Source organism: Argiope bruennichi, chromosome X1 (assembly GCF_947563725.1).
Source record: "Argiope bruennichi chromosome X1, qqArgBrue1.1, whole genome shotgun sequence".
Taxonomy (NCBI): domain Eukaryota; kingdom Metazoa; phylum Arthropoda; class Arachnida; order Araneae; family Araneidae; genus Argiope; species Argiope bruennichi.
In genome coordinates this window covers 61,198,286-61,211,954 of record NC_079162.1, presented here as the reverse complement: position 1 = coordinate 61,211,954, position 13,669 = coordinate 61,198,286, and the positions used below count along the sequence as shown (strand labels likewise).

Here is a 13,669-nt window from a genome sequence, read left to right as displayed (position 1 = left end):
CTGTGCTTGTTTTAAATTTAGATTTTTAATTTTTAGATGATTAGTTAAATTTGGACTCACCGTCTTTGAATTAGTCATGCTTCACTGCATTTTAAATATATATCAAATTTTGTAACTTCTGCATCCACCAGGATTTCGAATCAAAGTCTGACAAATTGCAAAATGTGCCAGAGATTTTCTGATAAATAATAATTTTCTAAATTATCAATTTTTTCTAGCTTAAGATAACCAGCATACAAAAGTTTGTACATAGACTCCATTGATTTAAATTATTTGTATCGGTACAAAAGACTGTTTAATAAAATTCGCGTAATAATTCATTTGGAACATCTGCTTATTTATATTTGAAAAAATTAATAATGGTATTTATTTCTTAACAAAAATTAGTTGTGGCAAATTTTTTTATGATTACTTGGATTATTGTTCTTCATTTAAATTTTAAAATTTATTTAAAATAAAGAAAACCTGCTTTTTTTACGTTTTCGTTAAATTTTTAAACTTTATTATTTAGGAGAAGTTATTATTTCGAATTATATTAAAATTTTTATTAATATGCTATTTCTTAACTTTATTAAGTTTTTCTAGAACTTTATTAAGTTTTTTTCATATATAACATTACTTTTAAAATACTATTATTGAATTAATAATAACTCAGTTTTTATTTAAACGAATAAAAAAAGATTGAAATATTTGGAATAAATTTAATATGCTAGTGCTATGAAACAATAAATTAAATTTGTAAAATAAAAAAATTAAGAAGTGAATATAATAAAGTATTTGGAATCAAATAAAAATGTGAGATCAATATGATGAATTATATAAAATGAAAGAGCATCTAAGAGTAAGTTTGCATAATATTGAAGAGAGATTTACAAAAATGTTTCAAGCTTATAATAAACGTGAATAAATTATAAATGAAGTCGCTGAACTCGCTTTGTTCGCTAGTTTCGCTAAATATTTCGACAAAATATTCGTTAAATTTACCTACGATAGTTTGCCAAAGGTGTTTATGAAAATGTGCTGAATAATAAGCTGTCATTAAAGTGTACCACATGACTCTTAAAGAGTCGATGTAATAGGCAAATGAAACTTGCAAATTTCAAGGTAATGATAGCTTATTCAGAAGTTCCTGGGGCGAATAAATCTTTAAAAAGATATTTCCACAGTAATGGAAGTTTAGTGATTTATGTGATTTAAAGAAAGCAAATTTTGTTTAAGTTTCATTTCTGATGATTTATTTGGAATGCCTTCAAGTGCTTTGCATATCAAATAATAATTTCAAATGAAATTTAATTAACTGATGTTAAAAATGACAGTTTTTAAAAATATTTTTTGATCTACAAACATAATATACAGATATTCAACAGATACAAATGAATGGAAATGTTTCTATACATTTCGTTCTTTTATTTCCGATCAATAGAGAAGTAGAATTATACAAAATATAGGATTGCAAATGTAAAACGAAATGCAAGAAGAATAATTTTATGCTGGATGGAAACTTTTTCTTCGAAACAATTCAACACAGACTATTTTGAATGCATAAATGGGAAGTCCCCATCACCTGTCTAGATTTTTAATTTGTAATTAATGGATTTGATTAAATATATCATAGGTTTATAGGAGGTCGCAAACAATTATGTTCATAAGCAGTATTGAGGAAAATGTACAGCACAAATATTCACAAATTCAAAATATGAGAAAATTGTTCACATACAAATGAGATTATAGAATGGATGAACAGTTTATTTTCATGATTTTTGTAAGACAAGAGTTCAACATGTCAACTATACAAGAGTTCTGACATATTTAGTAATATTTTGCGGCAGTTTTGATTGAATAGTTGATTTACAATTCAATTTATTTTTTATCATTTGCACATAAATAATATAGATTTCAATACCACTGATGTAATACAAAAATATTAAAAAATAATTGAATACATATTATTGAATATATTAAAAAGATAATTGAATAATATAAATTAAATAGAAACGGTTGTTGAAAACAGTTTTATTAGTGCACTGAAAACTTGAATTTTCTTTTTACTTTAAATAGTTTCTACTTTATAATCATTAGTTTATAAATGATAATTATAAATGTAATGGAAACTTGAAATCAGTTTTAATTCATTACCAGATGACGACATGTGTCTGAGATGGCTGTTTAATTACATCAATCCCTTAAAGGATAATTAAAATCTAAAAATATTAAAGCAATGTGATGTTTTCTAGAATATGAGAGATACAGAATTTTAAAACTAACGCGGTAGGAAGTGTTTACTTCCATTGTAATTTCGACTATGAAATATTATAACACTTAATTTGAGATAACATCAACAGGATATTATAACAACATTGAGATATTATAACACTTGAGGTCAGATCATCCGGATTCGACAGTTAACTGTGAGCTTTGATTCCGCTAGAGGACTGTCATGTATGTGCACTGGTGCACATAAAATACACTGTCGTTGATTGAATACTCTCACGCTTGCGTAGCATGGAAGTTCGGACAGCGGGATCATAATGGTTCATCATTAAGGGTTCATCCCTAAACTGTCCTAGTACAGCTCCAAAATATGATGTGAATCATATTGATATTAAATCTACTTATATTTCAATTTTTTTTTAACTTTGACGAATTAAATTTCGCATGTAACTTCCAAAAGAATGCAAATGTTCATATATAACTTTTGAAAATAATGATCAAATAACTATCGTTATTCTACAGTAAATCTTTAACTAACTCTTTCTTTTTTTTCCTAACATTTTCAATGAATTTCTTTCTTTCTTTAATTCTTTTGTATTTCTCAGATACAAAAAAAAATTTACACCATTGAGAAATGGATTAGCTTATTTGAATTACTAAATAAATAGTTTTAAAGCACAGAATTTAATTTTTACCAATGTTGAAATAATCAATAACTTAAAAAGACTATAAATATTCATAATTACTGAATTAAGGAGAACTGAATTTAATTTATAAGCTGAAATTTCTTAGTTATAATGTTTCATTCCCAATTATTCTTTAAAGCATTACCCAAAAGTTATAATCACATTTTTTTTAAAGTTTTTAATTATATTTTTGTTTCTTTTGAAATTCTTGAATGAAATACGATATATTTTGTTCTCCTCAATAACACCAGATGAAATACATTTGTCGATCTTAAAGAAGAACAGGCATAAATTCTATTCTTTCTGGATTAGTTGTGATCAAATTGTAAAAGTATTCAGTGAATCGACAGCTTACAATTGTACATTTCATTATTATTAAGATGTATACATTCGATATGGCTGATGTTTTTTTAAGCGAAACCAAATTAATTTGGTTTGATGAACCCTTCTTTGGTTTCAATCAATACTTTATTCTAAAGCGAAAATAATTTTATGGGAATAGCTTCTAAATGAAATTTAATATGGATGTTTTGGTAGTAATTAATTGAATCCTGGAAAAACAATTTTTAATATATATTTTAAAATTGCATTATAAATTGAATGATATCTACCTAGTTGAATAATAAGAATTGTTTACCTCAGGATAATTCGTAATCGGATATCGGTGTCTAATTATTTGAAAATCATTTGTTCAATTATACCAAATCAAATTTGTAATTTCATTTCTTTTAAATTTAATTATTTAGATATAATTTCTTAATTAGATTTAATTGAAAATAGATTAATTCACTTGAAGGCTGTATTTTAAGGTAGTGAGTTAAAAAAAAGAACGTGGGGAGTACAAAATTTTAACTGACAGGGAAATGGCTTTTTTTATTTTCACCAGGAATAAACATATTTAATCTTAACATTTTTTTAAATTAGTTTTTATAAAGTTTTTATTATTTATTGATTCACTGATAGTTAATCTGTGAACTTTACACAAGTAATGAATTAAAAATGATGTATTCTGTTAAATGTTTTTTTAGTGAACATTTCTTGATTTATTTTTGTATTTCTTTCAACTTGGAGGATCATGAATATCACATAATCTACCATTCAAAATAATACGTAAATAAATTTAATTTCAATAGAAATTATATGGATATATATTATATTATATTTAATTACAACAGCAATATATATATTATGTAATAATATATATATATATATATATATATATATATATATATATATATATATATATATATATATATATATATATATATATTACAATAGCAATTATACTCTTAAACTGGCATAACGTACTTTCATAAATCAGTATATTCTCTTAAAACACTGTATTTGTAAAACTGCTCTTTTTCAGACGTCTACACTTAATAAGTATTTAACTATATCTAATACTTGAAAAGCGTGACTATCATTTGAACATTAAATTCCGTGAATTAATTTCCAAGAATTCAATCGAAATTTGCTTTAAACCATTATACAGCCAGACCTCAGAAATTTAAATTACAGAATATTTTCTCCATTAGGTATACATTGCATTTCAATTTGCAGGTAAATTATATTGAGTATGTAAATACGACTCTTCGAAATTTTAATAAATGACATTAGTAGCATTGCTTGCCAGCAAATAAATTTGAAAAAATGTATCGAGTTTCGTGTCATAATTTTGTTTAAAACGTTGTCGAATTTGGGGCGAAAAAAACATAATTTGTGGGAAATTATTTTTTATTGTTTGATTGCAAAGAAAATTGCAGCAGTTAAGCTTCGGTTTCATTTGGACATTTATGATGAAGATGACCCACTGGTTGCTATTGCAAAGAGAGATTTAAAAATAACGATTGTAATACATATGCAAAGATCAAGAGTTTATTATGAACTGCTGTGATCCAATCAAACCATCAATGGTGAACGATACCAACAACTGTTGATCAGTTAGAATGAAACATTGAAGTAGAATGTCCAGAATATGGCAATATATTTTACTAAGTTGTTTAAAATCTGGCAGTGCTCGTTTGCATATTTGACAGATTAGTGAACGAACCTTTAGAATAATTTTGCTGGGATATGCAGCCCCACCATCTATATTCAACAGATGCTATTCATTCGGACTGAGATTTGTCTCTCTCCATGCAAAGTACACTTTCTAAAGAGATGTTCAATTCCTACGCAGATTTCAAAAATTGTCTTGATAAACTAAGATTGCATTTAAATAACCAGACTTATTTTCATGGAGCTCATTCCTTGCTTGGAAAATGTTGTAAATGTTTCAAAAATGTTGTAATTTCTAAAGAAAAAATTTTTGAAAAAATCGATATTTAATTTGTATAACTAATAAGCATCGTTTCTTAACTTCAAAAATTATGAAATCATATTTATAAGCTCAATATTACATTGGATGAATATTCTAACACTTTATAAATGGCCGAATTATATACTTGTTATTTTAAAAATTAAAAAAAAAATGGCAGCAAGAAATTGTTTAGATAAGTAACCAATTTCTCTTTTCCTTTCTCAGTAAGTAATTTCTCCTAGTTTGAAATATTTTTAGTAGTATTGTGAACAAAACAAAGGTATTTTCAAGTAGGCACGAAAAAGTAATTTAGAATGCCATTTTTGACATGTAATATTATATTTAAAAACTGAGATATTTGCAACGTTGCTGAAACTTTTATTTCAAGTCTAAGCAAATTATGATTGTTAGAAAGTGCAAATACTATGTCAGAAATGTCAGTTTATATTGCACTTCTAAGACGAAATAGTCTGTTCTGTGAGATGTAAAATTTTGAATTCATAACATTTTGGAATAATTTTTGGAGTTGGAGATTTTTTAAAAAACATCAGACTCTTTTCAGAACTGTCTGAAATTACGGTATTTCAAAGTTATACTTCGAATGCTCCATTTTTTAAAAAGCAAATTCAGTTCCACTGATCTGGTATTTGGCATGGCATAGCATCATGACAACAATATAGAAACTCTGGTCGATGATGTTTGAGCCGTATCGTCTCAAGAATGCTATGAGCATAACTATATTTCTGAGTTATACTCCTAAAGTAGGATCGTTTCCTCTTAGGAATCGCCAAATTTTAACACGCTATTCAAATTTGGGATTTATTTTTTTAATGAAACTTAAACATTTACATTTTGTAGCCATGAAAAAAGTCAAGTAAACACATTAGTATGCCTGCCAAACATAAGTATATATTCAGCAAAAATACCCATACTGAGACATAACTTCCTCGCTGTTTTCTATTAGACACAAAAATTATGTTGGAATACATTTAAAATAAATTACATATTCTGCTGCTTCACACAATATTTTAATTTTCAAAAATCAGGAGAATAGGAGTTTTTTTTTTTAAAGTAATTCTCTTAACAGCAACTCTCTGATTCTTCAATTTTGCACTTAGATATGTTTTCCTGGGTAGTTACCCTGCTAGTCTAACTTGAGTTACACCACTACGATGCTGAATTATGTCTCAGACTTTTTACAAACTCTAGTTTTTTTTTATTATTATTATTACGGATTTGTAAATATTAATCATGTGTGAATGAATTTCTTTGTTTCATTTAAAAAAAATTGTACATACATTTATATTTTAGAACGAGGAACTAAATTTTGAGATTAAATAAAAAATTTTTAATCTTTGCGAAAGATGACTACTGGCATTGTTTTTATACAAAAGGATCCATTAGATTTTGTGTATATTATGACACGAACTTTGGACAAATGACAATATTATACCAGCTCATACTGAAATTTTTCTTTACCAGTGGAGTTTAAAGTTGATGATTCAGATCGTGATGATTAAATTTGACCTCCAATGCGAAACTCAAAATTAGTCTCTAACTTGACTCTCGAGAAAATGTTATGAACAATACGTTGAGACTAACGTCTTTTAAACAGCATTTAATGAATTAATTGATTTTTTTCCCTCGTCTTTAAAAATTATTTTTCAGAAATGTCATCTTAGTGACACAAAATCAAAAGTTTCAGAAATTTTTTTAGAATCTGCCAGTAATTTTTATACTTGGTTAAACATAATTTTTGTTTCAGATTCGTTTACTTTATAAAAACCTCTGAAAATTTAGCATAAATATAGTAAGTTAGTAAAATAGCATTTCAATCAATTTAATATAAAAGAAGTTATCTCGCTTAACACCAACATTAAATTAACATACTGTTACTCAGAAATTTCATTAAGATAAGTAACCTATTATATAGTGAGGGGAATTTCAGTTTCATGCAATTAATAATTGGCAATTTAAAGGCTTAATTTACGTTGAAAGAGCTTATAATTAATTCATTTTTTATTAAATGATCAAATCGATTTTTTCAAATCTTTTTTTATTTAAAGCTTCATTACATTAATGGAACTGGAATGTTATTTTCTTTCTAAAAATTTTATAATCAAGATTAATTATTCAATATTTCAAGCATTTAAACAAAATTATTTCAATATTACATTATTCTAAAAATATTAACAATCATTGCGGGATTATGATTTGAATTTTTAAAGTCTGGGAAATTAAATTTATGTTTTATAAAACATATAAAGCATTTATGAAAGTAATATAGGATGTAATATGAGTATAATCCTTAAAGAATCATTGTAATTTAAAAACTATACTGCGGTTAAAAAATTTAATGTTTTGATTATACAGCTCACTGAAAGACAAAGAAAGTAGGCTTAACTCTATTATTCTCTAAATATGCTAAAATAAGTTATATGCGAATATATTTATATATTATTACATATTTTTTAAAATAACCTTTCTGTTATAAAATGATAAGTACCTAAAATTAGGTAGCTCTAACAAGATAAAATTTGTAACATAAATTTACATTTCATCTGATTATTCAGTTTAATATCAAATAGAATCTCTGTATTTTATAATTCAGAAAAATGAATACAATTGTGTTGTTTCTTTCTCTAGTTCTATAATGCAAAAAAAAAAAATCTTTACATTTTTCTAAATAGAAACAAATTGAAAATATTTTATTAGATTTCTCTATTTTCTTATCCAAAATGTAACGATTAGATCAAGGGACATAAAATATGATATTTGTGTATTCTTTTCATCACTTCTTAGAGTATGAAAAAATGGTGTAAAAAAAATTCATCAGCTGTTTAAAATAAATAATAACTTGTCATACTTTTCAACACTTTAAAGTTTAAATGAGTATGTTAATGCAAAACATCCATTTGTAAAAATATTGATAGTTCCTTTTCCGATAGTTTGTAAAAAAAAATTGAACTATTGTTTCATTTTGAGAAACAAGTTTCTTCCATCACGAAGAACAACGAATGAGATGGATGTGTTTCCTTAGAAATAAAGTGATAAAAAACGTTCAGAATGCATTAGCGTGTCTGCACGCAAGAGGAACAGTCTGAAAATATACCTTTAAGAAGAAATGCTGGTTTAGCTTTCATGTATCGATTGACTGACAGAGTTAATGAATAAGTACCATAGGAAAATAGTTCATAATCCATCTCACTGATCATTAGGCATACTGAAAACGGTCTTAGCATTATTGCATTTGAAAGTGACTTTCTAAAATTTTCAACTGTTTCGAATAATCCTAGTTAAATGTTATATATATTTAGGTTAATGGGCTTAACAAATTATGTTAATAATAAACGGTAAAATGATTAATTGATTTATCATATTGGCAGGTTAGTATTAACTTTTAGCAGCTGCTATTAATATTTACCAACTAACCGCTTTGACTGTTCCCTATATATTGGTCAGAAAATTTGATCGGTGATTTTATTAAATACATGTCATGATATAACTAAAAGTTATAAGCAGTATGTGTGCAGTTTGAATATACAAAAAAATAAAGATTTAAAGAAATGAAAAAAAAAATCCATATTAAATAAGTAGAAAGAAAAATACAATAAAATATAAAGAAAATGCGTATTAAAAGTGGTAAATTTTAAAAATGTCAAAAAATTTTGGGGAGATTCCAAAAAAATATTCAAATTACCGGGAAAACCATTGCTTGCTCTATTGAACTATTTAGAGGATTAACAGAAATTTTCCACGTTTATCATATTCTAAAGTATAGCTCATTAAATGTGAAAATCGGTATTACTTTGAACCAATTACATCATTTTCTCGTATCTCTCATTTTTGGGTCTTATCTTTTACACTTTTCATTTTTTGTACTTAAAAAATGGAAAAGAAATTGTGAATCATTTAACATGATTTATCTAGAGATAATTAATTTTTGAAGTTGTATTATTGAAGACATACAAAATTTGAAAATGTATTATACAAATGTACGTTAAAATGAAGTAAGTCTGTAATTGCGTATTATAATGTGAATTATAATACATAAATTTGTATTAATCAGATTATAATACTTTATTTTAGGAAATTTTAAATAATTAAAATGAGAATCTGTGCAATATGCTTATATACGGAAATATCAAAAACTCAAATCAAACTAAAATTGCTCTAAGAACTAATGCTCGAAATCAAATTTTCAGTCAGTAAATTAAAAAAAAAATGTAGTGCCAATTATGAAATTTATTGAAAATTTAATTTTGTAATAATAATTATACTCTAGATTTGAGTGCATAAGAATGCTCTAATGCTCAAAATAAAATTTTCAGTCAGTAAATCTTAAAAAAATCAACTCTAGTTCGAATTATGAAATTTATAGAAAATTTAATTTCGTAATGCTACAGCATGACCTTGGAATCATTTCCTTATCATTTGATAGCATGCAATATAAAAATAAGACGATTTTGTGTCATAACTAATAGATTGTATTTTTGTATTTTGAATGAGCATAAATGTTATTATATGTATTTATAAACCTAAGTTTACTGGATTCTACTATTTTTCACTGAACATTTTAAAGGCTGGAAATCTGAATGTTTCTTTAAAGCTAAATAGAAAAATAGAAAATCACACTCACAAACACACAATTTCATGATACTTTTTACCTTTTATACTTAGTTCTTGAGTCGAACAATCAATCTATAAGATTAATGTCAAGGAATTGATATGATAAAATTAATATTTTTAAAAATTCTTTAAATATATAGAAAAAAATAAATATAGAAAGGTATTTAATAATTTTATTGAGTGACAGATTAAAGTCTATGAAAAGAAACATGTGCCTTACAAAATTGCTTTACTGAAATAAATCAAGCTAAATGAAGACTGTATATTTCCAAGAAAATTTTTTTCTAAAATATAACTTCTTTCGACTATAAATGCTGGAAATGATATATGTTGTCTTTTAAATATTCGAAGCTGCTCATTACGATTTTAAGAACCTTAATGGATATTCTAAATTCATATGAAAAATGACATAATGGGATATTCATGTTCTGTTTTATCAATGGTTATCAAAGCGTAGCAAGATAGAAACTCAAATAATGGTCTTGGTCATATATTAATTCTTGCAGAGTAATATATCTGGATAGAAAATAGTTTTCTAAAAATCTTTGAGCTTTCTAGTTTTTCTGAAAGGTAAAACACACTTTGAATCGTAGTGTTACAACCTAAAGAGGAAACATGATTTTTTTTAAAAAAAATTATCTTTAAAGATATCATGGTATTGAGCATATAAAAGTTTCATGCACATTTTACAAAAAGTTATTATTACAAAAGTTATTTCAATATGAAGGTGAAGAAATAAACAAAAGAAACAATTCATATTATTTTTTTTTTATCAGAGAGACATTAGAAGTACATCAAATTGCACACTTTTCTGATGGATCTGTTTACTCAGAAGAAAAGTTTGTTTTTGTTTCGTCTCATATTGTGTTTGAAATTTATCCTAATGATTGTAAACAATGTGGAACTATGCAAGTTTCTTAAATAACTCAAAATCATAAATGGTCATTTATTCACTCCTTCGTTCAAATCTTTCATATAAGATATCTTTCATAAAAAAAGAATATTTCAGATTACTTAAAATTAGAAACAATTTGACTGAGTAATTTCATACATTATAAATTATTTTATCCTTATTATAATAATTGTAATTCATATTGAGAATGCATTCTTAATATTTCTTTTCCGAAGTTAATAGACAAACCCAAACAAGTTCCAAAAAAGTAATAAGCCTTAAATTAGGGTAGTAATCTGATCACCGTTGGCCTTTATCCCTGCAGTACTCATTTGCTTAAAATTTTTAATGCAAAAATAAATAGTTTTTAATATTGAATAATTTGTAGAAATCTTTATTTCCTTATTTAAAATTTTTTACTCGATATTTTGCATATCAAACCGAAAATTGTGTACTGCTTTTATTTATTAATTATTAAGGGGAGAGTTGATTTTGAAATAAGCAAAAGTGGACAAAAACATGTAATTTTATTTTTATCATTTCATCACCAAACTACGTTTATATTCAAATAAAATAGTGTTATAAAATGTATTTTTCAGTAAAATAAATATTTGAAAGGCCTAGAGGAAAGTACATCTTAATAACTTTTCTCAAAATGATATTGTAATTAGATATGAATATCTTTGAAGTGATCCAGGTGTCCAAATTTTCGAAGAAAATAAATAGAATTTATAATTAAGATTTATGTTAAACACTTAAAGAAAATGGGCTATGCATTTTATATTATATTTCGAGTTATTTTAGATAGTTAAAAGTCAATTTTAGTTCAGAAAAACATAAAATTCCTATGAAAATTCAGTATACGTATGCATAAAAATATTTCTAAAAAATTAGCATTTAATTGGAATTACAAAATCATATATAGCTTTGTCCCAAATAAATTTATATAGGTTATTAAGAAAAAAAATTAAAAATTACGTCGTTTGGGATATTTTTAAATTTTTAAAAATTATATAGCTTTTATTTTTTTTAAAATAATATATTTAATTTTAAAAGGGCTTTAAAGAAATTCGACGCATTTATATTTTGTTGCATATGCAGAAAAATTTTGTAACTCTAAGTGAATGATTCGTAAAAGTACCTAGTAGACTCCACTGTCCTCTTAAATTACTCATAATTCATATAATAAGCGCAATAAGTAAATGCTAGAAGCTTACAAGGCAAATTTACAATTTGGACGATAAGATTAAAATTCTAAGTAAAAATAGTCATCTGATATACCCTACTCCGAAATAGGAAACAAATTGCTGTATATCCATAATTATTAAGATATAATTTTACGACGATATCTAAATCTACTGAAAGACAAATACTCACATCAAGAATTTGTAATGATGGCTAGAGAAAAAGACCTTCGACAGAAGGATTTTCAAAGAGTCTTTGTATTTTGTAGTGAGGAATGTTAAGCAAACAAAAAAAAAAAAAAAATAAAGGCTTATTTTTTTCTTAATCTTTCGTTATGCGTAATAGAAAATTCTTTTCAAAATCTACAAATAATTGGATAGAGGTCTGGTCTATAACAACTATAACAATCTCCCGATTCCGTGTTTTTTTAAAAATAAATATATTTCTCTCATTGAATTTAAAGTTAGTATACATATATGTAATAACATCTCTTTATCTGTATAAATATAATTAAGGATTTCAGCAATGCGTTTGTACTTTTCACATTTTTTTTTCACTGAGAATACTCAAACTTAAAACAAGAATGTGTTTAACTCTAAAAAAACTTCCACGATCAGCCACAGCATGTACGAAAACTGAATGACTGATTGCTGTCCACAATAAAAAGGGTAGAGTGAATTGTTCAATATAACGGTGCCGCCCATACACAGACCATTTCCCGGTGGAAATACGTGAAGTTCATCGACACTGATCCCGTTAAAAATGCATCAGCATCATTATAATTTCCACCTCCCCTAGAGACCCGAGAACCTGCTAACGTATACGAGAACCTCATCTCTATATTTGACGTCTCACCTGAAGGGGAAGTAAATAAAAACAACTAAAACTTAAAATAAGTAAATTGAAAATTCTGTTTCGGAATAATGTACTTATTACGTCGCTATGTAAACTTTATGGCAAACTGGCGGTGACCTGATTGTGCAGTTTTAACCCTAATATAGGTGAAATGTAGATGTAAGACACAATTCCATTATAGTGCACGAGGTTCGGGGGTATGTTAAGTTGACTCTACACTCATGTCCAAAATTAAGGTCACAAAAATATTTATGAAAGTCATTCTAAATGTCTACCAGTAAAATTTAAACAACTTATATTTTATATATTGTGAAGGACTGGTAACACGATATTAACCTTCGTTGTGGGAAAAAAAGTTGTTTAGCATTAGTTTTTGAGGAACTACTGAAATTAGGCCGTTTAGGCATCTGGGATTTTCGCCTGCAATTTTGTAAATATTGCACAAAAATAAAAAAATGTAGCCTGTTTCAGTGAGAATGAGTTCTCATAATTGTTTAGACGATTCCTTGAGATGGAGAGCCGTTGGCAGGCTTGAAGCTGAGCAGTCTCAAGCGGAGGTGGCTCGATGGTTACAAGTAGCACCGAAAGTGGTATCCAGGTTGTGGAATCAATTCCAAACAAGTGGTACTGTAACCAGGAAGGCCGGCCAAAGTCGTCACAGAGCAACGACGCCTGCACAGGATGGCTATTTGACATTAAGCGCACGACAGCATAGGCTGACAACGGCTCCTCAACTTGCTCGTGACCTTGCTGCTGCGTCTGGAATAAGAATTTTCAGATAAACAGTATACATACGTCTAGCAGAGAGTGCCCTTTATGCCCGGCGACCAGTTGAGTGCGTCCCTTTGACTGCATCCAACAAATAAAGCCCGGTTGTTGTGGTGCCGAACACATCAGTCTTGGTCACAGCAA

General features: G+C 26.7%; 1 protein-coding gene across 1 annotated transcript in view; it reads left to right on the top strand.

The window, feature by feature from the left end:
* The window catches only part of LOC129959490 (fibroblast growth factor receptor-like 1), a 159,856-nt gene that overhangs the window by 32,484 nt on the left and 113,703 nt on the right, over window positions 1–13,669 (top strand). The gene's annotated exons all lie outside the window — the stretch shown is intronic.